The sequence below is a fragment of the Rhea pennata genome, chromosome 9, assembly GCF_028389875.1.
Source record: "Rhea pennata isolate bPtePen1 chromosome 9, bPtePen1.pri, whole genome shotgun sequence".
Classification (NCBI taxonomy): domain Eukaryota; kingdom Metazoa; phylum Chordata; class Aves; order Rheiformes; family Rheidae; genus Rhea; species Rhea pennata.
Genome location: NC_084671.1, coordinates 27,301,801 through 27,328,178, shown reverse-complemented (window position 1 = coordinate 27,328,178; position 26,378 = coordinate 27,301,801). Strand labels below are relative to the sequence as shown.

Genomic DNA, 26,378 nt, shown 5'->3' with positions numbered 1-26,378 from the left:
TCTTACAACAGGCTGATACGCAGCCTGCTCCTGACCGGGCGCAACATATACCTTTGGCATACGGAAGAATTGAGAGCTGCTGACTTGACAAGTACTGAGGCCTCGCTGCTCCCTTGTGACCTTTGATTTATATCGTGTGCTTTGGTTAATAAGAGACGCCTCTCTTATTCCATGGCGTTTCTACGAGCCTGGTCTCTGCATGATCTCTTGGCTTGGGAAGTGCTGTACGAACGGGACACGTTATTTCCTGTACGCTGCTCTTTCATGGTTTTACATTACATGCTATACAGCCTTGTGTTTTGCTCCGTTGTTTTGAACACCAACCATAATAGCAGGCTTGTTAAGAAAGCAGGAGCTACCTAGACGATCACAGCGCAATCTCTTCTTTATTTTACCCAAAGCACAGCTATTCAGAGAAGGAATCACAAATGATCTTGCTCTAGCGCTCCGTGCTGTCTATCCGGTCCCCTCTCGTTTCGAGGGTGGGAGAGGAACTGCAACCACTTACACACACAAGCACGCGATACTTTTCTGACTGACCCTGAAACAGTCCCAGTCTGCTCCTTCTTGTATGCACCTGACATACTCTACAACGAAACAGCAGGTTTAGCTGGGAAAACTAAGATGTTGCAACACTAACTTTTTTGGGGAGGGTGTTTCACCCCATTTTTTTTCTGATTGCCATAAATATTGGAACATATATGTCGAATTTGTTTTCCAGTAAATGCTTTGATGCCACTTCAGCGTAAGATGCTTAGCTTTTGCAGATACTGTTATCATCTTTCCCGAGCTGTGCGGTAGCTATTGCTTTGGGTTTACAACTATCAGATACTAAAACATTAGCAGAACACTTTGACATAGCCACAGGAATTAAGCATGTGAAACCCCAGACAAGTAACTGCATGTTGCATGAAGCTACATCCAAACTGTGACAGCAGAAACTAGCATTCATGTGCCTGCTGATTTAAATTTGCCTTACAGCCTTTATGCAATTTGTTCAGTCTGTAGCCCCAAACAAATAGGGGCTTGTCATTTTTGGCAAAAGTGATCTTAGAGTGACAGTCAAAAATATATTATAATTGTATCCGTGAGAAAAACAACTCTTTCTATGTTTCTGCTCTGAACCTTTGCTGACAGTGACAAAAATAGTACTGCATACCAGCCAAGAAATATTTGCAATAGCTGAAATCAAGCTCTGTGTGTAGAGCCAGCTGGAGGTTTGCTATGCACCTTATACATTCCAAATAAGCCCTTCAAAAGAGAAATAAATGGCACCTAGACTATCACATGGTAAGAATCCATAACAAATGGGAGTTAAAGGTTCACCTATCCTCCTTACCTGCTTCCACAGACCAAGGGGAGAAAAGGATCTGCAGACAGGGAAGTCTCCCAGGACAGTCCCATCCAGGTCCCAGGGATCTGCAGCTCACTGACTTTCTGCATCAACCGTATGCCACGGTATTTTTCTGTTTCATAGCCTACAAAGTATTTTTTCCTGCACAAACGCGTCAAAGAATTTTTTTAATCGAAAACTTTGGCAATTTCTATGCTGTGGCAAGAAGTTTTGTAGCTTAACCAAATGTTGCATAACGTAGCATCAACTACTGTTTGCTTTGCAACTCTTACCTGCTAATTCCAATCCTCAAACAGAGCCGGTCACCGTTTCAATGACACCTGAACTCCATTTGTCTTCTGGATGTTGTGCAAGCTTAGGGAGCACCACATCCTCTTCTCTGACATCACCTTTTGGGCCAAACCATCCCGCTCTACCCAGTCATTCATCCTATGGAAGTTGTTTAGCATCTTTGATCATCTCTCTGCACCTTTTCCATTTCCTCAGTATCATCTTAGATATGAAGACTAAAATCACAGACAGAAACGCAGATTTGGGCCCACCACAGGAGCGCACCAGGGCACAAGGATGTTTTATTTTCATTTCTCACCTAATAATTCCTGTAATCCTATGCGATTTCTAAGTGTGCCTCAGAACAGTAACTTCTCCATATGCCTGATGGAACCTTAAGATCTCATTCTTGAGTGATAAAAGCTAGTTCAGAGCCTTATTCCTATATATACGATGTTAAGATTTAATTGCATTTATTTAACACTGCATTTGACTTATCATCCAGTTTCATGACATCTTTCTAGTACTCTCTGCAATTGGTTTACATTTTCATTCTGAATAGCTCACTTTGAGAGAAAAGCTCTTGCTTCAGAGTATTCCTAAATAATGGATAAGGGAAGGAAAGGTGTAAAGAAAACAAGTAGAGCAAGCTCCAGAACAGCCCTATGACGACTTCTTTTTCAGTGAAAATTTTTTCAACGTTATTGTCTATTTATCCCTACTCCTATTCCATAACTTTTAACCAATTAGTAATTTGTGGTGTCCCACTATAACTGCTTAGTTTCTTTAAGAATATCTGGTAAAAAAGAGTCTCTTGTCAAAATCTCAGTGGAGTGCCTCAACTAGATCTCCTTTTTTTCCATACGCTCTTGACTCCTTCAAAGACCTGCAGTAGGTTCCCAGGACGTTACTTCCCTTTACCAGCGCTATGTCAACTCTTCCCACTACATGATATTTGTGCACCTGCACTGGGTCTCAACATAGGAATGGATTTCCACCTCCTCAAACACAGGACAAGTATTTAACCAGGAACCTCTTCACTGTAAGAGCACAAATTTGAGGGGTGTGAGAAAAGAATGCTTGATCTGGAGAAAAAAAAAAAAAAATCAAGCATCCACTTTTCTTTTGGAATGAGGAAGAAATAACGCAAAAAAAAAATCACCTTTGTGAACACAACTGACAAAGAGCCAGTGCCACCCTACTTTGCATTTGGGGAGGCCTCCTCAACTCATTCCTGGGAAAGCTAGATTGACTCCTATTTCACCTGCGTGCTAGTCAGCTTTGCAAAGCACTGTTTGTGAAATAAGCAGCTTACATAACTGTATTTTCAGCACCACAGACAAATGCTTCCTCTATCCTGTAGAAGGTATTTCTGGATCTGCTGAAATGTTGCTGTGTTCTTCCAGGGCTTTGCATTCTTCTGCTCAGAAATTGCATAAGCTGCTGCCATAGGAAGTAAGTGATGTTGCATAATGATTCTCATATTCACTGCAGGATTCGGGTACTACGTGATATTCCAGTTGGAAAGCAGTCCCCTTCTCTATGTTTCTAAATTGAGGTCCTTGGTGCCTGTAATGAGGCCACCCTCCCAACCACCTGCCCTCGGGGGAAAGGGTAGGAGCCAAGGACTGCCTTGTGCAGTACTGCTAGAACAACCGTACAGCGCGAAATTTGCTTTAGCTTTGAATGTTCATTTGCTGCTTCTGTTTTCCCCTGCTCTGCTGGTTCGCATGTATAGAGCTATGCACAGATGTTAAACAGAGGTTTCACACACAATGTTGTGATGCCTGCTGGACAGCCCTCACCAAAGGCTAGTCGATACTGTTTCAAAACATTTAACTGGCATAAAAGAAAGACTACACTCTAGCCCTTTCATACTGCTGAATTACTGCAAGAAGCAGCCGATTACAGCATTTAAATTCAAAGGTTTTACAACTACAAAAGCCAGCCAAATTCAAAGTCAAGTTCACAGACACCTTACAGCTTCCTTAACATCACAACATTTAGTCATGAAAATACGCTACCACCACCACCACACCATACCTTGCTGTTTCTGCTGAAAGACTATTTTCCCCCAAGGAGTAGTGCAAAGTTTAATTAATGTCTGAAAAATCTTTGAGGATGAAGATCAATATCCAGGTACTGTTTTCAGCAATCCAAAAAACAAATCAAAATCTCACTTGAACTCACATGAGGCATCAGACTGGTCCCAGGTATCATTCATTCACATGCTTATTTTTGAAGCAGATACTAACTAGTCAGTATTTGCAAGGCTGACATGAGAACTATACGCATGAATTTCTCATCACTAACAGCTTCATGTTCTGTACCCAGGGTTAAATTAATTAAGCAGCTCTCTATAACAGTGCAAAAATCCCTGGGGTACATGCAAGGTTTGTGCCTGATGCGAAGAGCAGGGGAACACGTGAAACGCAGCCGGTGGATGCCCAGATGAGGCACGGCAGTAGCGCTAAGTTGTACTGAGCAAGCACCATAACACTTTTGCAAGGAAAGAGGATTATTCCTCGTTAGAGAAGGCAGCACAATGACTTTCTCGGGAGCCTGGGCTAAGCCCGTATTACCAGCACGGCGTACGGGGCGAGAGCAGCATCCGAGAGGTGTGATCCCAGTCTGAGGCCACCGGAGCCGCGAGCAATGGCAGCATGTTCGAGACGGCCCCGCGCACGCCGGCGCAGACCGCAGGGCCGTACGGGACCCTCCCGAGGCCCGGTGTAACGTGTGCCACCCGTCTTCCCCCCGAGCACACCCAGCTCCTCGGTTCATCCCTGCCAGGTAACTTTTGGCTACAAACAGCTGGTTCTTCTTCCCTCACAACATCTCTCACGAGCAACAGGAGCAGCGCAAACAACTGTGGGTTCGCTGGAGGATTATAAAACCGCATGCTTTTTACAGAAAAGTCTCTTCTGCACCCTGGCCTACTCCCAGTCATCGCTAATGCCTTTGAACCCACTCCAACATCCGACTTTGCAGCAGATTTCAGAAACAGGGAAAGAGGCTGGAGGTCAAAGCACCCATGGAGCATTCAGCAGGGAGGGAGTAAATCCGCACAGGGTTTCTGTTCCAGCCTGTCTCCGTATTTCGGCGGCACCTACCAGCTTGCTATCCAAAGAAGAATGTGTTTTAGGTAAAAATATTTCTTTATTTTGCAAACAAGCAAAAGTGAATTGCTGTAACACCACAACCGCAGCAGCCTGCGAAAGCCTACGTTCATTACCGAACAGCACGTTCGCTACCCAAACTGTGAGGAACGCAAGGTGCCAAGACGCCGGGTCTCTGGAGCCAGGCCCGGCCCAAGTGCCCAGCTCCCGAGAGCGGCAGCCTCTGCTGCCCGCACAGAGAGGACGTCTGCCTCAGCACACTCGTTCTGATTCAGTTTTGGGCCGTGAAGTTGTAGAACCAGCAAAGCCTGCCGCGTTCTCCTCCAAACGCTCTCTCTCAAGTGCATCGAGGGTCGTGCACTGGCTTTGAATCCGTTTCCATGACTGACATCAAACACTTGTACATACCAGCTTTATTTAAAGATCCTGTTCTTTTGAGAAGTCTGGAGACCTGTTTCACACACCTGAGCTGCAGAAAGTCTGCGATGGGTACAGCTCTCTCCAGTCTGACCACAGCTCCCTTCCCGTATTTGCCGCAGAAGTCAGAGAAAACAGGAAATACTCTAAAACCTTTCTTATACCGCCACTGCTTAGAGCAGAACCATATTTTCATAAATCCCAATTTGTGAAGCAGCTTATCACTGAAAACATTTTCAAACAAATCATTACCCAATTTCCTGATCCACTGGAGATAAGCCCCTTGCCAACTCTTTTCAACAGGAGACAAAAGAGAAAGGTTAAAAAGGCAAGCAGAAAAGAAAACATACCATTTTTTAAATACATTTAGCCAATCCCATGTATATCTGAGAAATGACCAGAGGGCCTGGGAGATAGTCAGTGCTATATGTTATTTGCTAATTCCAGGCAGAGGGGTCAAAATTCAATCCCAGCTACAAATCTACGTAGCGGGCAGCTGGGGACAAAGACAAACTGAGCAATAGGCCTGCTCTACATCAACACGACAGAGCGGGGGCCAAAACTCAAAATATGCCATGTAAGGAATAAAACTGGTGTTAAAGCCAGAATAAAATAAAATCAAAATCAAGATTTGTTTGCTTTTCCCGACAGAAGCCAGTCTAAGAGAAACAAGAGGTTCAAAGTGCTGTGACTCTCTAGAAACAAAAACCCCACGTACGTTCAGGGACCCAACAGAAGAGATGGGGAACAAAAAGTACTAAAAAAAAAAAAAACTTTTAAAACGCACGGGTCTGTGCTCCTCTCTCCTCTTCAGCCCAACTTAAAAGGCACAATTTTTCATTTACTTACAAGGGATGCAGTGCTTGGTCTGATTAAACTGCTGCAGTGCCCGAACGCCCCCCTTCCAGCATCCCTCCCCGCCCCCCCCAAAAAAAAAGGAGTGTTTCCCCTCATTTCACTGCGAGAAAACATGACATCAGGCTCCGTGGCCAGGTAAGCAAGAACACAACCCATGTTGCCCCAGGGAGCGGTATCGTTAACCGAAACGGCGCTGCTCCCGGCTCCCTCCTCTGTTAGGGAATCAGGGGGTAAAATAAATAAATAAATAAATAAAAATAAATCATGTGTTCAGCATAACAGACAGTCAGAACCGCTACTTTTGATAATAAAAGAGCGAATTCCTACCAGGCTGCTAAGAAGAAATCCGCATCTCCTCACCGTCTCAAGAATAAATTTTAATGATGCATTATTGTAACACAACAGACTAATTGATTCCTTAGCACACAAGATAGAAAAAAATTACAGTTGCCTAGAAGGCAAAAATGCAGTTCTGCTTCTTTACACTATCTCGAGTAAATCTTGTATCATTCCCTGCATATTCCATAAGTACCTGTTCTCCATTGCCATTCTCTCCCCCGGTAAAAGGGGGCCACAAGAAAGATAACGTGCAAAACTGTAACTGAAAAATGTCTATCGTGCTGACAAGCAAAAGGAGAGGACAGCTATTACGTTTCGATACCGCGACGGATAAATTAGGGTCTCGCGTTTCCCTTGCCGTCTCTGCCTCGTTTTTGCAGTGCCTTCCCCCCACAAATGCAACGTCCCTCCGTCCTTCTCAAATCAATGGCGAAAGGGTAACGCTGCCCATTAAACGCTCGCAAGCACACACGGCAGGAAAGGCATTTTCCCCTCCTTACTTACAAGCATCCCGAATTCCTGCGCGATGCTCCATTTTCTCGCTTTAAAAAGATGGAAGGCAAAAAAAAAAAAAAAAAAGGAAAAAAAGAAAGAAAAAGGGAAAAAGGGGAGAAATAGGAAGTGTTGCAAAATAAAAGGAAATTCCACCCACACACCCCTGCAGCCTGCTGCAAAGAAGCAGCGCCGCGCGCTGACGTCACGGATTCATGAATGGATATAAACGGGGCCGGCGGCGAGCCGGAGGGGCAGCCCGGGCCCGGCGGCCCCCGGCGCTGCCGCCGCCGCCGAGCTCACCCGCCCGCCCGCCGCGCTTTGTCGCCGCCTCGAGCCAAGCGGGAGGGTAAAACGGCATCGCCGCTGCCCCTTCCTCCTCCGGCGCCCCCGGGGGCATCTCTCCCGCGAGGGTTTTCGCCCCGCTCGGCGACGGCGGCGTATCGAGTGACGGCCATCTGCCGTACGAATCAAATGCATTTGCTAATCGGGAAAAGGAGTTTATTAGCTCTCCGGCTTCTGCCAGCATCGCAGACCCAGGGCATTATTATTAAAATAACTAAAATTTAAGCATGCACTTGGAAGGGAGCTGCAGGGGGAACAATAGGCAGCTTGCATTCAGCTACCAATGCAAAAACACCCCCCCCAAATAAAATAAAATAAAATAGAAGTGCTGGCAGGGAAAAAAAAAAAGCGTTCAGCTCTCCAACATTCACAACAGCAGGCAGAGAAACGTCCAGGAGCCAAACCGGTTTCCGAACACAGCCCAGCGGGGCTGTCACCCCCCCCCTCGCAGCCCAGCAGCCTGTGCCAAGGCACCTACTTGTCCCCGCACACCAGATGCCAGGACGCCGGGCATCACTTTGAATGCCCCGGTGGCTGCCTGGTAAGTGCCCACAAGAGAAGCTATGATCCACTTGGATCTGGACAGAGAAAGAGTAAAAATGTTGCCTTATTTTTTTTTTAATCTTTGAAATAAGACTGGGGGGGGGGGGCGTGGGTAGAGGGATAGTGTAGTGGTTATCTCATCTGCTTTACATGCTGAAGGTCCTGGGTCCAAGCCCCAGTGGAACCAGCACCAGGAAATCTTTGGGGGGTTGGACTAGGCGATCTCGAGAGGTCCCTTCCAACCTTACTGATTCTGTGGTTCTGAGTGGAGCATAACCGGGAATTAAGGTCAAGGTTTGAAGTCAAACCTCAGCAGGAAGCTATGCAGCTGCACCATCTCGGGGTTCACCCGGACTAATCGATTTGGTGTCTAGAATTCCTTCTAACAGCGTGGCCTCCTGGGATATTAAGAGTCAGAATTTCCATATTTTCACTGTCCCTTCTCCTAGCAAGTAGAAAGCAATTAAGCTAAAATAGGATGTCCCAGAATTTATTCTGTGTAGCACATCTTAAGAGCGTGCCTGAGACATTCCCACCTTTCCTTATGGAAAACGGATAACGTCCTGAAATAAACTGGGTCTGGATGCAATAACAAGGCGAACCTGGGATTGGAAAACAGAGGAAGGGCAGATTTTGTGCTACTTAACATCACACAAGCCAGCACCCACTGATATTAGCTTTCGTAGAAGGAATAAAAGGGAAGCCTGCAAAAGCCTTCCTGAAATCTAGAAAATCCATTCCTATGGAGACAATACTTACATAAAAACACATTTATAAGGGGGGATAGGTTGGTGTTTACATGTGTTAGGACAGCAGATGATTTTTAACATGTCTTTGATACGAGAGCTTGCATCTCAAAGGACAGCCAGAACAGCACGACCAGCCAATTCTTCACTTCTCCAATTCCCTGACACCAAAACACATCGTATTTTGGGATTCTAGGGGTCTCTACACATTTTTTCTAGCATCATCTCTTCATCTCTTAGTTGTACCACAGTATACTAGAAAAAACGACTTCAAAGAATTGGTATGATACGAACACATTACTATGCTTTGAATTCAACAGCAGCCAAGAGAACTTGAGCTTTGAGATTTTGGACTTTAGTTTTTGACTTGAGCTTTATAGAGCTGGCCTAGCAAAATGCAAATTAATGTAAATTCCTTGTTACCTACTTTCAGGTTCACGTTCTGGTGAGGAAATCTGATGAAGAAATATTTATCCTTTAAAGCCAAAAGTCTCAAGAACCAAATAACAAGATTTCCATTTAGATAATGCAGTTCAAACAAGACCAAGTGCTACTGCATGCAAGGGAGAAGGAGGACCTAGTCTGAACTCCTGCCTGTCCTTCCTCTCCAGAGGACAGTGCTTGGCTTTTCAGCTGACCTGACCATCATACTACAAAACCAACAGATTTCTATTGCATCTTCAAAACACAAACAAAAATGGTAAGCTGCTTTCTTACCCAGAACAAGATGGGATAAGATCATGAGGTAGAAGGAAAGAACAATACAATACAAGTAAGAAGCAGAAGAAAAGGAGTCCCATCGCTGAAGAACCCGTAAATATAGAAAATTATTTTCAGAAGATCAGGGCTTAACATCTCCAAACACAAGGCTACTGAATTTAATGCAAATAACCACCTGAACTCACTATGAAAAACAAAGCCATCATTGGCCTAAAATTGATAGCTGTTTACAAGATCATATTGGCAGCCAGCAGCAGCATTGGAAAACAGAACAGTTGCAACCATTTATAGAGGTTTTAAAAATAACCCACATTACATACTCACCATTGATGCATCAACAGAGCTAACTTTTTAAAGTCAATCACTGTTAGAGGAATTATTCTGCCCCTCTCATTCAGACAAAAACACTGGCCAAACTAGGTAATTCTTTTTTGAAGATGCCCAAATACGATTCTATGGTTGAGTTCAGTAGCAAAGACAGAAATTAAAGACATTTATAACAAATTAAAGAATAAGGACGACAGTGTAAGGTATAAAAACCTGAAGATTCATAAGGCCAGATGCAAGTACTAGTGACAAGGTCAAAGATGGCAGGATTTCTAAAAGGATGTAAGAGTGATACATACTATAACCAAGTAACTAGACCATTAGCAGATACAGCAGGCAAAACTAGTAATCATGGTACAAAAGGAAAGATAAAAGTAGTCAACAAATATCTTTTCCCTATATTTGAAAGAGCGAGGATAATTAAGTGCTTTGGAGTCAATTAACAACTAATAAGAATGTTATACAGCATCTGCTAGGCATAATGTTTCAAGTTGGCATGTACTATTAAATTGAGCCCAGTCCCAAAATAATCATTGAACAAGTTCTTTGACCCAGTGACCTTCAATTTTAACAAACTGGAAAACTACCGAAACTGCAGAAGACTGAAGATAACATTAAGCCAATATTCAAGAAATAGTATAAGCTTGCTATTTATGGGCCTGGCACTTTGACACTGATCTTGGGCCAAATCCTAATACAAACTTTGACTGAAAAGAATGGGCTTTTGGTCTGCTGCAGAAGGACCATTCATCCCAGCATCTTGGCCAGTAACAGACCCACAGGGAAGCACATGAGAACAAAGCAAAGCCACAAACTTCAGTGGTGTATTCTGCCAAAAAAGCTGAAAATTTCAAGAGAAATTAAAGTGACTGAAAGGGTAATTTCACGACTGTATGTCCATGCGGTTGTTTATAAAACCACCCTGCACACTTTCAGAGGTACAAGAGGAACCTCACTGTGAAAACTTTCTACATGGAGGAACACACAGGAAAAGTGAAGGAACAAATGATTCTCTAACAGAAGAAAACCTAGGCAAATATTTGTGTAGGTAAGATGGCTAAAGAGACGTTTATTCCGAAGTTCTAAAGTCTGTAAAGTCTTTGAGTCGCTTTTCCAACCCCATAGGCATAGAGTCCTCTTTTGAATGCCCTAATCTTCAGTGGTGGGTGACAGGAAGGAAGGAAGGTCCTACTAAAAGCATCAGACCTCAGTCTTCAGGTTTTTAACCAAACTCTCTCCAGATTTGAGATTTTGAGAAGTCCTGCTTGCAAACGCACGTGAATGGAACTGGAATTTGACAGGACTGGAGCCAAGAGCCAGGGCCTCGAAGACCATGATGAGAGCACCAGAATGGAGGTGCCATCCAAGGCTTACTTCCCTGTGGAAGTCCTGCAGAACCAGGCAATTGGCTCTTCTACAAAGTTTACATTTCTTTCAAAAAACAGCGTGGACCAACATCCTTCAGCAGTCTTCTGTGTGACCTGGGAACTTTTTCAAAGTACCTAGTACTCGTGGCGAGTGCCTAAAGAATACGAAAGAACATACTTCAGTTTCAAACAGCCACCTGGAGTGTGACCAAAGAAAAAAATGGCTGGAGAACAGAAAAATCCTGGAAGTGGGACATGGGCAACATCACACGAACAGGCTAACCCAGCAAGCTGTGATTTAAGTTGGAGACAAATAAAATACAAGCTGTTAATAAGGCAGGCCGTTTGTAACAGGACAGCCACAGTGACTGCAGTCCTTGAGCATCTCCCTTTTCCTTGTGGGGGTTGCTGAACCATCACGGCCTCCAGCTCGTACTGCCACTCATACCACCACTGCAAAGTCTGTAAATGAAAGTGCTATCAGTTTCCATTACACGAGGCATCTTAAAGCAAAACCACCTTTTGTACAGCTACTACCTGATCTTCAGATCAAGCACATTCTGCAAAGTATGATGGCAGGAGTATGCAGGAGTACATACAGATGTGCTCTAGCCTTGTACTGCTTTTAGCAATGCTTTAAGAACATAAAAAGCACAAGAAAAAAAACAAAAAAGAAATAAAAGACAATGAAGATACAAAAAGTATTGCGTCTTCCTCTGTTTGAGCCTGAGGCTGGCATGAATGCTTATTTAAGGACTCTCTAGATGTTTTTTTCCAGTGAGCCTACTCTTCCCAGGTGAGCCTTGCCTTTCAGGTCTTGAACATGATAAAAGTCCGTGCAGTTTTAGCAGAAAGGCACGCCATTACATAGCAAGAGCACGCACTGATGAGGCTGGGGGAAACACGAGGCTGGGAAATTCAAAAGATTCCCTCCTCCAATTTTTATCTTCCTGGAGGAAAAAGGCCCAGTTCCTCAGACATCAGGAAAAACACTGCAACTCCAGCAGGAAGGAAAATACAGCTACACGAGCAAGGTCACAACCTGCTTCACTGCTGTCCTAAACAGCAGCTGCAGCAGCAGAAGAATAAAGTTCTTTGCAGATTTATGGTTGTCTTGGCCAGCCAGCAAGAAGCAAAGAGTAGACATGTGAAGCAGAACACGCTTCTAGACACCACCCCTCTTGTGGCTGGCAAAGCCACTGAGGTCTTTCTCCTTTGGAGAATTTGATGCTACCTGAAACTACACCGACTTGGGCCACAACCTTCCCCTTGGTCAGGGGCCCCACGTAAGAGCACTTACATTTAACTTTCTCCAAGCTGCCCATGTGTTTGCACAAAATCGACAGGAATTCCGTTATCTTAAAACCTCTATCACTTTATCACATGTGGTTGAAAGCAGTGAACAGGTTGGAAAGTTATCAAGGAGAGGATGAACAAACAGGAAGCCATGCTAAATACAGATCATCAGGAGCATGGTACCCAAGTAAAGAGAAGAAAACGTGTTTATCTTCTAGTTTTTTTTCACTGAAGTCATTCGCAAAAATCTTTAGCAGAGGCCCTATGAGGAAAAAAGAGCTATCTGTTCAGGGAAAACTGCCATAAAATAATGTTCCTTCAAGAAAACATTCCAAAATAAAGTCTCTCATATCAATAATTAGCACTGATAGAACTGCCAGTCATGAGAAATATTGTAGAAGGTTTCTGCAATGCTGACTGAGCTTCCAAAGGCAGATGCAGTCACCTTTCCTCTGCCCAGCTAGGAGCCTGCAAAACTGCTAGAAAGAAGTAGAAGACCATGACAATGAATCCTCACCTATTCATGCTAGCTGGAAAGGAAAGTACTACGATTTATGTTACTCCTACAAAAAGGCACTGATCTGCCCATGTATAAATGAGAAATCATTGGGAGGAAGAATTAGCAAAACCAGAAAAATGATTCAAAAATGGGGTACAGTTCCACAAAGACAAACGGGAAGTTCTGTTCAAAGGCAAAACTCATCAAGTGCTCAAACACAAGAAGAACCAGCTAAGCAGTTGTAGTGTAGACAAAGATCTAGCAACAGCGAGGCTCACAACCTGAACACAAATGACCATCACTTGTCATAAACAAGGCAACTTTTACCCATAGACAGGAGAACAAGTATGAGAGGGTGGAAGTAACCCTGCTGGTCTGCTCAGTTAAGGCAAGGCTTTAGCTGGACTTGCAGCTCCAGTTTTTGGAGTGCACTATGTCAAGAAAGAGAGGATCTATGGCAGAACTACAAGAAAAGCAAAAGGGTTAGGCAAGGGAAGAGTGAACTAATAAAGGTTGCTCAGTCTGAAAAAGCAAAAAGAGGAGATAATATTGAAAGGAGATAGGATAAGGGTCCTTAAGCATAGAAAAGGTTTCTGCAAAGCAGCAGCAAAACTACCCTCCACATCCATGGTGAACAAAAGAAATAAAGGACTTCAACTGCAACAAGAAAAATTTAGTTAAGCCAGTAGGAGAAATTTTCTAAGAGGAAAATACAGTGAAGCACTAGCCTAAGGAAGTTGTGTTGTCTCATATATCAGAGGGTAGAGGAAAAAAAACCCTCTCCCCAAAAAATGCCTTGCAATAGCAATGACACTTTGAGGCAGAGGGTCAAGGTGATCTTTTGGAATGCTTCAGCTCTTTTTATTTCTCCGAAGATACTGAAGAAATGAAAGTTTTGTAGTAAGACCAAAAGTCAAAAAAGTTAATCTGTTCCTTTGCAGTATGAGGCCTCGCTGCATTAAATCTATTTGTGCTACTGCTGTACAGCCTTATATTTGAAAAATATAATCTAGATTCCTATCTAAAGCTACAAGTAGTGTTGAAAGCCCACTGAGAAGTCAAGCATTCAGAAACCAGAAACTGCTGGAACAAAGCACTATTTTTAGTATTTTAACAGTTCTCTATAATACCATCATACAGTTTCCTCAAGAACAGGGGATTAGCCCTATGTAAATATTCTTAAGAGAAATAACCTTGCTCAGTATCTTCATCTCAGGCTCTGCTAAGTCTAGCACCACTCGGGAAGGTATCAGTTGCCTCCTCTTTGGAGCTCAGTGCTTCTACTTGAAGAAATGTCTTGGGCGGTAGGTGGAAAGAGAATCTTTTCCACTGCTGCTAAATAAAGGTCCTAGGACTCAATCCTCCTGCTCTAAGGATCCACAACACAGAACTACTCATTTTATGAAGAGTAATGACAACACTTTAAACAGTTACAGTCATTATGTTTAATGGAATTTTAGTTCAGAATATTCAGACTAAGACTGTTAAACTTGTTAACTGCAGTGATCTTCCTGAGAATGACAACTATGTTCAAATACATGTTAACTGTAGCAGTAACCTGGGACCTCCTAGGACAATTCTTTCATAAGCAAACCTTATGAAACCTTATATGAAACCTGTAGTTCTGCACAAGGAGAAGCAGTGTAAAAACAGGTGCCCGCACTTTCCCTTCAGGCTGAGATGTGAGCACGCTCCAACACCAACTTCCCATTTAGTCATCAGGCAAGGCTTGCAGAAAGCGCATGTATCCTCTTCACAAAAGATATTATACAATATGGGGGGGAGGGGGAGGCAAAGAGACTATATGATTAGAAGCTTGCCTGATTCACTTGATCCTCAAACGACATACAATCTGTCCTTAAACCAGCTCTATTACAAGACTAACTACACATACAGCATTCCAGAGAGCCTTGTCTACTAACTGAAAAGATGAGATAAATAAAAACGAGAAGCAAAGTTGATAAAAGCAGCTGATAAACTGCTATTGATGAAGCAAGGACAGGATAGTTCACACAACTAATTGCTTTCATTGAGATGATACCAGGTTCAAACCAAAGGAGGATTTAGTTTTTCAGTAAAACACTTCACCTTAATTACCATCCATAATATTAGCTAGATTCTAAATATGGCTGCTTCACTGCTAAGGCACTGAACCACTCCTCAAGAAAAGGTTTAAGAAACAAATCCTAAGATCCAACTCCATCTCTTGTCTTCCTGCAACCCTACAAACGGGGGGCTCAGTTACCTCTTAAAACTTACTATCTGCAGCTTGCTCTGCATGAAGTGTATCTTTACAAAAAAGATCATGTAAACCTAAAGAAAAAGGACAAAACCATTTTCAGTCTCCTTGCAAGAAGCAACTAAATGTTTTCTTGCATTCTGCACAAGCCCATTTAACACCTGAAGAAAATTTTTAGTTAATTTTACAAATAAAGAGACAAAGGCAAACGATTTTTCAGCTAGCTTCTACACAGAAAACAAAAGGAAAATTTCAGAAAAATATTCCTCTAAACTTAATGCCCAGAAGATTACAGAACGATACTATTTTCTCCTTTTCAGTTCTTTGCATAGATATATGCACACAATGCAGAACGTCTAGTAGATACCCTTCCTTTAATAAAAATAAAATACAGTGAAAATATTTTACCAATACAACTTCTCAGAAATTAGTAATTGTATGTGCTTTCAAAAACTGTTTTGAAGGTGGCTAGCAGAAGTCAAACTGAAAAAGTATATTCTTGACACTAATTACAAAAGCAAAAGATAAAGTAGTCTGAAAGTCATACACACAAACATATAGCAAGCATTTCCCACTTTAAAAGTCAATATCAATTCCATTAGCATTCTGCTTTTCAAAACAGAAAACAGATATGGTTAAGCTAAAAAAAAAAAAATGCCTATGTGACACGTTGAATGTATGACCTATCCTTAGGAATAGCAATACCCAAAATATATTAAGTAACACACTACCATCAAAGGCAATATACATTACAGAAAATGTCACAAGCTCACACACGCATTAGAAGATTAGAGAACAGGAGACACAAAGAACGAACCCCCTGCCATTTACTTCAAACTGCAGAAGTGAAAGCAGATCATAAAGATTTTCTTTGCAGACAGAGAGCAAGAAAAATAAGCTATAAAACTAAACGAACTATCCAACCATTTAGTCTAACCCCTCGCACAATACAGAAGAAAGAATTATCCTGGGATTGGCAGCATCAAGCTTAACTTGTGCTAGAAATGCACCATTTTTAATAGGAAGACAGGCAGGCCGAGTTTCCTTGATAACACAGGAAATTAAAAGGTCTCGCTGTTGTCCTCTCAAAGCTTCCAACATTGCCGTCTTAAGTGACCTCTTTTTTGTGTCCAAAGGTGTTCTTGCATGGTTGGTCGCTACTCAGAAAATGAAACTGTAATCAGTCAACATGACTTGCATGCCGAGACCCAACTCCTCATGAGCCATACGCAAGACCTTTGCCTTACAGCGAGCCCCTGAAGACACCCAGAAGACTTTCTAACTTGGAAAACACAGATTTTCCTACAACTAGGACACTTAAAATAGAGGAAACAAAGACACCAACTCAGTCAGACTAGAAATGGGAAGGGTTTACATGCAGCCACCCCTTCCTACTGTGCCTTGCTTCCAGCTTTCTCCCTAGTGCCTTCACATCCGAATTGCGGGAAGCTCTGCGGCGCTGTCTGGGTCCCCACGACACATGCCCTCTGAGGGCTGTTGGTATTGCCTTAGCCTCCTTGCGTGAGCTGCAAGCTCCTCGCTGCCTACTGCGCCTCTCACTCCTTCCTCCCCCCACCACGCTCAGGCTCTCCCTGAGAACCAGTTGTCTCCCATGACAGCAGTCAGCTCCTCCATGGTCCAAGCTCTGCCTTCTCCAAGACAGCACAGCTGTGAATAAAGTACAAAATACACAAACTACTGCAGAAGTGCCAAGCTACTTTTTAAATGAGACACCCCCTCCCACACACACACACTATCACAAAACAGGCCATGAGCTCGCTAAAGTGTTCCTGATCACACTGGATGTTTGCCAAAAGGAAGCACTGGAGACGCAGCAGCTCTGCATGACCTACAGCACCAAACAGCAGACCCAGAATCAGCAACAAGGGAGCCAGTAAATCCAAATCCCACTGCAGGAGTTATCTCTAGTAGTAAAGTTTGACACTATTTAGGATTTCACAAAAGATAAACAGTTACTTGAGAGCAAACATACAGCTGAAGACATATAGCCCTGATGTTATTCACCCTGTAACATGCTCAGATTTCAAAATAAACTACTATTCTCTGTGTTGGCCAGAGCATCACTGGTATCTCTACTCAGCTTAAGATAGCCCGGAGTCCAGTGACAAAACCTGCATTCTCAAAAAAAAAAAAAAAAATAAATAAATAAATAAAAAAATTACCAGAGTTAAGTACAACAAAAGAGTACTTTTAATAATGAAAAATGAATATATTAAAGTTGCCCCTTCACAACATCAATATATCTGAATCAATAGATTCAAATGCTTTCAGACTTCAAGTTACATTTGAAAAATCTGAACATAATCAGATTAAATTCAACCCAGTTTATGCAAACACTCCTTTAGCATTTGTCCTTATCTACTCGATCACAAACTGCATCTGAACTAGAACCCTGTTAGGTGTCCTGCAATCGAGCTACTGTAAGAGAGCAAGTTTAGCCATGAAGCAGCTATGAACACAAGACAGAGCAGCAGGTAAAACTTACCACATCCCTACCATTTAAATGGAAAGCATATCTAAAATTCAAGGACAATCACAGGAGTGCTTTATGGTTTCACATCTCCTCAAGTGTCTAACTAGTTACTACAGTTAAAACGCAAATAATTGCCAATACCTGATCATTTTTCCAGATGCACTGAAAGCCCATGTCCTCTTGGCTTACTGCACATATGCGTCCTCTTCAAGGGAGATAAATCAAGCTGCTCTCTGAAGTTGCACCACGAGTAATGTTTAAGACAGTCCAGCACTGACGACTTCTCTCTAGAAAGAACAGCAATGAGAAAGCTCAGAATCCTATTAAACAAAAATATATTTGATAAATGCCCCCAAGATCCACCTGAAACATAAGAGGAAACCCTAACTCCAGAAGGACTGCTTCAGATATGGACCATACAGACAAACGATTATCAGTGCATCCCACCAGCACATCCTGATATTACATGCATACTTAAGTGCAATGGAAAACATGCAAAATTAACCATGCACTTTTGAAAAGAAATATGGAAGCTAGGACTCAAAAAACCCCACATCTCTTGGCTCATTTAGCACATCCTTTCTTAGCACAGGCACATATATTCTACAACACTTTTTTTTAAAAAAATCATAAGTAAGCAAGCAGCTTCACTAAGAGAGCGTATAGCTTTCCATCTTTCTATATTTAAAAATACACCACCCTGGATTAGAAGGCATTAGAGGCCTCCAACATGCATTCAATGCACAACGCCATTATCCCTCTTGCTATCATACATGCAAGCATAGAGACCAGAGGTTATTTGAGCCTTCTAGTCCAAGTTTCCTGCATCTTCTTCCCACCCAACACCACAGAATCTAAAAGGCTGCAAGACTGATCCCAATATTTATAAAACTAAACAGAATATTTTCATAACACCTTGAAATTACCCAAATGACTAATGCTCCCCTGCAATGCAAAGACTGAACGAGTTGGTCTCATAGAGGCAAGAGCTCCATCTGCAAACATTTTCCTTATACTCATGGATCGTCACAGACAGCTACTACAGCACTGAAAAAGGGACTCAGTAATACCAAAACTGCCTTCCCAGAATTAAGAGGCTTTAGGAAACAAAAGGTAGGTGGCTATCACCTTGCAAAAACACAGGCACCATCTGCTTAGTTTTATGCACCCCACACAATTCAGCTGATGCCGAGACCCTCCCAAAGTCTGTCAAGTTCAGCATGTTCCTAATCTTCTGCAGAAGTAGGAGTACGCATCACATATTCCCCTCCCATGTCAAAACCGCATATTTGCATTTAACCCAAGATTAACTTTCAGTATTATTTCAAAAGTTCTGTAGGAAACATGATAATCAGAGATTTATGACAGCAGTCCCTAGCAAGAAAAGGTGTCACCAGCAGTCTTAGATAGGAGACAGCAATGAATAAAATCCATTCATATAGCAGCAGGGATTGTTGGTTTTCATGGATCCCCCGCAAAAGCAACAAGCATTTAACACACACGCTCTTCACAGGCTTTTCTGCTAGCTGAACATTAATATTCTAGCACATCTAGTTACCAGCAGTCACGTACTCTGAAACAGCAGCTTTAGATGACAACACCAAAAGAAATTCCCAAAAAAAGACAGTCGTGAATTTGTTACCATGAGCACGATACAAATCTCATATTTGAGAAAACATGGTTACAAGTTTTGGAAACAGTAATTTCTGTGGAACATGCCTTAGAAAACTACCAATCAATACGTCACATGGAAGTCCTGCAGCATAAACTCCCAGCTGATACCTCAACTCAAAATGCATTTGCTGATCTTCCACCAACAACAAGGTAAGTTTTTTTGCCCCTTTCATTTCATTTCAGTTTTGTTAGTTCCTTCCTTATCTTCCTTAACTTGCCATACAGCAGCGAGCGTAACAGGAGAGGGAAAGCCACATTCCCAATAAGGCAGCTTGCGAAGTCAAGGTTAGGCTCTAGGCAGAGGCTCTATTTGCTCTGCTGAAGGGAGGGTGACGATACCGCAACGCTCCTGCATGAGAAAGTCTCGATCTGCCACCCCTGTTGCCCCGGGTTAATCACTGAGTCACGGAATCGCTTCCAGTGCCGGCACAGTCCTGGATAACGACGGGCAAACGCGGAGGCGGCCCAGGACGACGCAGGTCGGCCGCGCGCTCCGGTCCCGAGCGCGGCCCGGGGACGCGGCACAAACGAAACGCGTGAGCCGCGGCACCCAAATTCGAAGTGCAAACCCTCTGCCGCCGCAATTGAAAATGAGAATGCCAGGGCAAAGCCCCACGGAGAGCATCATGTCTTAACAGATCTACGGGATGAATTTCAGAGTTCATACTTCTGTTCAAAAATGTAAATATTTGCCAGTATTTACAAGAAATTTCTTTGTTGGTTCTCCTAAGTCAAACAAAAAAAAAAATCCAGAAAACCAGTGATTATGGTTTTATGTCTATTTTAAGACAAGAAGGTGAGCCTATTAATACATATATAATATATCTATATATGTATATATACATGCACTCCCAAGGTTTATTTTCTTTGACCCCCTCCCCCAAAATTACTCTGTAACATACTACATATCTTATATACTCTGTAAGATACTTCAGACGAAACAATACAGACTTGAGAGACTCGAGAAAAGGGAGACACCGCTGTGGATGCATGTTCTAAACACAACTAATTCATGTGCCTAGAAAACAGCACGCTAAATGGAAGAGGTGCTCTTAAAAGCCATCCAATTGTAGATGCCCAAAGCTGGTAGCATGCCACCGAAATAAATTAATGAATTTTTCATGAAAAATACAGCCTTCTAGGACAGAGTTTAAAACCTCTTTTCCTAACCGGTAAGCAAGAGGAGAATTACCAGTACCCTGGACAAGAAGAGCCTTCCGGGGCCTAAGCGCTTGGACCAGCAGATCAGTTTAGACACCTCCATTTACCGTGGCCTTTTATAGCCTTTATCTGCTTCTAATATTTTGCCTCCCAGGTCCAATCTGAAAGATTTTGTGCACATATCAGTCAGTATACAAACAGCAATGTCTCATGGATTTAAACTCTTAAAGTACATAAATCCACTTATCCTCTTGATAAAAACTGGTTTCCCCTCCTTTTCTTTTCTTTTTTTTTTTTTTTCCCTAACTTAGCTATCACAGACCCAAGGATCTCCTTCCACCTAGTGTTTCTCCTCCTAACAAAACACCAGCAGAATCAGGAGCGTTTGGATTCAAACGCTATCTCCCGCAGATGTATTTTGTTTAAAGAACTGAACAAACAGAACATTATTTGCTTGGAAATTCCCCTGCTCGCGGTCAAAGCCTGGCTGTGCTGGAATCAATGGGACCGTTCGCGTTGGCCGCGGCAGAGCTCGGGTTTCATTTCCTGCCTCCAGCTTCACACCGTAAGGATGCTGCCGGATGCCGCAACATGGCTCTGCCTTCATGTCATCACATCTAGCTCAAAACATTTTGAACAAAATACCTACTTACAGGGAAGACTGCCCAAATGGCACGACACTGGCAGCTGCGGGCGATTCCTTCGCAGAGGAAACTTCGTCCCCGGGCCGGAGGCTCTGCCCGGATTAATACAGCATTCCTGTACACTACCCGGGCTGCGAAGCCGCCTATCCCAACTCAGCAAGGCGGGAGGGTTTGCTTTTTAACCCTGGGCCGATAACAGCTTATCAGTAAGTTTTCAAAGGTTGAACTCAACATATTTGCTTAGCAAAAGCACAGAGGAAGCACAGAGAAAATATCCAACCGGTGTGCTCCCTCCTGCTAGGCTGGGGCTTGGCCGGAACAAGCCTCCCACTCCAGTGCCACCAGAAAGGTAAACCGAAACTCTGGGAAAAAAAAAAAAGAAAGGAAAAAAAAAAAAAACGCCATAACTGCAAACTGCTTCAGCAGCCACTGCAAGCAACAGAAATGCTTCCCTTCAGTTTGCTTTGCCCGGTCTGTTCCCACCCTCTGCCACACATACGGTGGAAAGATTAACCCAAACGCCTTAAGGCTGATCCCTAAATACAAGGTTATTTTATTACTGTTGCCAAATTTATCACTTTAACACCAGAGCTCCACGACAGCTCACTACAAAACAGAAATAGGATGAAACCCTTCAATTTAAGGCCTGCTATGATTTCCGCTTAAATTCCCGTAGGTTTCTCTACTGACTTCATCCAGTTTTGTGCAGATTTTAGGGTGGTTTCAATGTGTCAGCTAATGCACTAAATACAGTATGGTACAACAAATGCTGTGATTTAAAATTATTCAGATGGGGCACCCTCAGCAAACAGTCCCAGCTCCTGTAATTCACGTCTGCTTTGAAAGCCCTTCCTCGAACCAGGGAGCTGAAACGAGCAGCAATGCGCCAAAGCCGCTTGCTACGGGTGTGCTTCCTTCAAGACGAGCTTCCAGCTCAAAACCAGCCAAGTGACAAACAAGTTACACTTCATCTGCTTCAAAACCAGAGACATTTATTAATCCCTGGAAACACCTTATGACAATCTCCTATTTAACTTAGGCTTTTTTTTTTTTTTTTTTTGAGAGGCATGAATTGGTCTTATATGAGAGCAAATTGCCTATTAAGTTACTAAAAACTCAGAATTTCATTTTTGTGAGAACAACAGTGCCATGAACTTGGTGTTAACATGTTTACCTGTCGGTTTTGGTTTTATTTCCATCTACAGTATATACTAAAGATTTTGTGCTTCCTCGCTCTCTGCTTCTGAAAGGAAACTTTGGTTAAACCATGTCAATTACATATTTCAATTAAAATGGATTCATTAATTTACATTATACTATAACACAAAATCTTAGTCAAACTACTTTTGACAAGCAGTATCCTTTCTCAAATTCAACCAGTTTTTGCTGGGAGAGTGGAAAAGAAATCTTGACTTCTACCCCAGACAAACTCCTGAACTGCAAAAGGCTGATGCAATTTAAAACAGGGGAAACAACAAAAAAACCACCCTGGGTTACAGACTCATTACTAATTCATCCTGGCTGAAGCTGCATACCACCAGCTGCTGCCTCTCTCAATTAACAGCAAATATTGAACAGTATTGTCATTTAATGGTGTTTACTGCCTGCTGCCCTGTCCGCTGTCACATTCTCAAAGTGTTCTGGCTCAATTTAAGTATCAACAGTAATAAACAAAGCCTAGTTCAACCCCTGATGCATCAGCAGGGTCCACAGCACAGAAACTGGTTTACTCGCTTTTATGCATTCACTGCATGGTTAGAGAAAGCTAAAACCCAAAGACGTAAGAGCCATCAAAACAGTACTTGTAGTTCAGGGGCCCATGGGGTGGTGGCTTTGGTGGCCTACACAGAGATCAGAGCACGGGTACAAGAAAAGGCAGGAATATCTTCAAGAGTAGCTCCCTTCACAAACACGCAACAAAAAAGCGAAACAAAAGAAAAGCAGGAGGAGATGGCATATTCAACCTGTGAAGATTTTTCAAATCAAGATCAGACTGGGGCTCTGATTTCTGGCGACCCCTTCTCTGCACAAGGGAGGCGAACGAGCCCACATGGGCACTCTGCCTTCCTACCTGCTACCAGGCCTGCAGCCATGCTGCCTTTCAACAGGCTCATTTGAAAGCAAATTATGATACAAAAAATGCAGTCAGAGCAAGCAACTGGAAGCAATGCAATTCTCCACTGCGCCTCTGCAGGAACTTCAGCAGCCTCCTTGTTTTGTGGTGTCAAGTTTGCTGGAAGCCACTAATGTACAAATAGCTGTACATATTTTATATTTCATTTACAAGATGCGTTCCCAGCAAATCAGCAGGCAGCAGCATCTCATATAAGCTTGCTGCCAACTGGTCCAAAGCCAATGTGTAGATACAGGTGACCTCAGGAACTGAGGAGACGCTGAGCCAGCTGAATTAGACTGCAAGGTGCCTACTGGCAGCTGAGCTACAATGTGAAAAGATCAAGCAGCTGCTGTATGGCCTTCACTACAGTAAAAGCCAGATTAACTGAAATTGATACTGAAATTGAAAAAAAAATCACTTATTTCTGGGGTACTGGACCTTTATACTAGCCCTTCTGCACAGGCAGCTGTGTTATAAGCACAGGTGCTCCCAAGCAGCCATACTCTGCTCTGAGGGACATGTCAAACGCAGAAGAGAAAGCTGGCTTTGCAAACTGAGCAGATAGAAGCAGGCCTGGGATCTGCTCAGGGCTTTGACGAACCTCTGAACACACTCATCTTGATTCAGCTCATTCGGCTACAAGTCCTCTCATTTTCTCTGGTCCCTTATGTCTGCACACGGTGCAACTCTAATATCCAGTCTGGTTCATTAGGAGGACTCATCTCTTCTAAGTTCCTCCAGCACCTTTGTACCCATGCTATCTAAGTTCTCCAGATATATTAAGTGATATGACTAATACCTGCCATCTGTTCATTGTTACCTTCTTTCTCTCCTCAAGAACAGTCATCAGCGAAGTGCTTGTTCTACTCGATCTATTTTAGGATCGTGGGTTTTTAAGCATCCACGCAGCACTGTCTTGAATTAAAAAAAAAGAAAGTAAATCAAAGAAATGGTCAATCTTCCATGCGAAAATATTGTCTATTTGCAACATCCCTCAGTTCCTGTAGAAGTCTCTGATTAGGCTCAGACAACTCTCTTCTGCAGGATTAGCACTGTGCCTGACAAGCAGAACCACTGCCCAGTTCTCGCCCCAAGCTGCAGACCACAGAGCAGCCGGCACACCAGACACAAGCCTTTGAAGGCACCTAAATGCTCCCTGCAGAACCAAGCCAGTCACACAGCATACAGTGCCAGTAAGCACCAGCCCAGGACGCTGCAGTGTATCTTACTGGAGGAACAAAGAGTTCCTACCTAATTACACTGCCTTATATAGGCTGCTGAAAGGTGAGAAAGGTACAAATAACTGAGGCCAGATCTGTGTCTGTCAGGTTGGGGCAAAATCTTCCAGCTCACAGGGAGTACTACTTACTGTGACAGTTTCTCCCCATAAGCTGTGGTTAAGGGAAAAACAAACTGGACACACAAAGAACAGATGGGCTGGAGGGGAGAGGAGCCAACAGAGGATCATTAACTACAGTCTTTGCAGGAGCTGTGTCAAAGTGCAAAGACAAAATTTCACACTGCAGGAGGCAGAAAGACTCAAGATAGAGCAGCGAGGAGTTTCTTGCCCCATAAATGTTTCATGTGTGCAAAACAGCAGATTTGTAGTAAGCATAGTTCTTGCATCATTGAACTGCATATTGCTGCCTTGATTTCTAGATGGCACAAAATTAAAACTTAAGTACAAAAATAAAATGTAAGAGGAGGAGCAGTGAGACTCTTTGTACTCAGCGCTACAGATACAGTATGCACAAACCAGCAAAAACCTACTCGACTCTCTTCCCTTCACTACTACACAATACAGAAGCACAAGTGCTAGCAAAATACGTAAGTAGAGCTCTAAAGAAGTTGCCTCAATTTCACAACTTCCACAGTCCAAGAATATCCTGGGAATAACATCACTTGAAAACAACAGTTGCTGAACTGCACCTTAGAAAACAGCAAGCGCTGAAAATCTCTTAAGGGCTGCATGTTGGCAGCTAAGAAATCAGTGAAACTGTAAAACCAGAGAACGAAGATACAGAGAACAAAGAAAACGAAACCACAGAGCCCTGGGAGCAAAAAAGGGACTCACCTGGAACTCCTGCAACATTTCCCACAAAACACTGGCTCCTGTTTTCTCTGTGCCATTTCCCTTGCAAATAAAAGGATCGTCCCTTCCCTACCATTTCCTTGAATTGCTCCTATCCCACTCTAAACAGCAGGCTCAGACTGGTTAAATAATTTTATGTGGGGAGAAAGTTGCCAGTTAAGTTTTTCTGACTCTCTAAAATGCAAGCTTTTCTTAAAAATAAATACTCACCTTCTACCCTCAATGCATTCCATGTTGGAGATCTCCACTTCCAGCTTTCTCCTCTCTCCTGCTCTTCATCTCCCCTGAACCATTATCTGCTTCTTTCCCCTCCACCTTCAGGGGTGGGCCCATTTTCCTTCCCTAGTTATATCTTTGCCGTCTTTGCCATCTCTCCAATTCTCATTTTCCTGCTTCTGAGCTTTCCTTGCTCCTGAATTCATACTGCTTTCTTCTGCCACCTCCACAAGCAGATCTAGTCAACTTTGTCTCCAACCCTAAAGAGAAATCCTGACTTCATCGAAATCAAAGGTAAAGTACTAAATGATTCCAGTTAGACCTAGATTTCACCCCAGCAGCATAACTTAACTTTATTAGAATTAGTAGTCAGCCCAGGCCAGCTATCTCCAAGTACTGAATGGAGAAGCATGTATCAAAATGAGAGCAGGAAAACCTTTGGCTTAGCTTTTTCTCCTCTCCATCAGAAGCCTCATGAAGCTGAATGCATCGGCAAGCTGGAAATTAAAAAACTACAAACGCTACGGAGCCTGTGGAAATCTGTCTAGCCTCTGGAAATCCTCCACACAAGACATGTAGCTCATTAAGAGTACAAGTTTTCTCTTTTACAAGATACGAGCAGATTTTAAACACGCACACACAGTAGCGGTCTCATATTCTGCACTATCCTCACGGTCAAGAGCATGTTTTAGAAAGTGCTCCCTTGGACTACAGCTGGTAGGTGCCCAATACAGGTAGGATTTTTATAGGTCTTTTTTTATTAATAAATGTAGCCATCTGAGATGATGCGAAGGACAATTTTCTAGAGCTCATTAGAGGAGCCAACTGAGAAGAGAAGAACACTTACCACTCAGGTTTGCCTCCCCGCTTGGGGTATGCCTGTGGTCAACCTGTTGCTTACACAGGGGAAGATACAAATCCTTCCTTCCCATGTGTATCACTGGGAGACACCACAGAAACAGCCTTGCTGCTCCAAATCGTTCAAAAGGCAACGTGTTGTACATGTGATGAATCTCAACTGCACAGGAGCATACGTATTTTACTTCAAGA

The 26,378-nt window shown here is 43.0% G+C and overlaps 1 protein-coding gene across 3 annotated transcripts in view; it reads right to left on the bottom strand.

Annotated features, from left to right (window-relative positions):
* The window catches only part of MAP3K13 (mitogen-activated protein kinase kinase kinase 13), a 74,598-nt gene that overhangs the window by 32,635 nt on the left and 15,585 nt on the right, over positions 1-26,378 (bottom strand). For all 3 annotated transcript variants that reach the window (XM_062582857.1, XM_062582855.1, XM_062582856.1), the window contains one exon: positions 17,567-17,712. The gene's annotated coding sequence lies outside the window, so the exon portion shown is untranslated. The remainder of the gene's footprint in view (positions 1-17,566; positions 17,713-26,378) is intronic.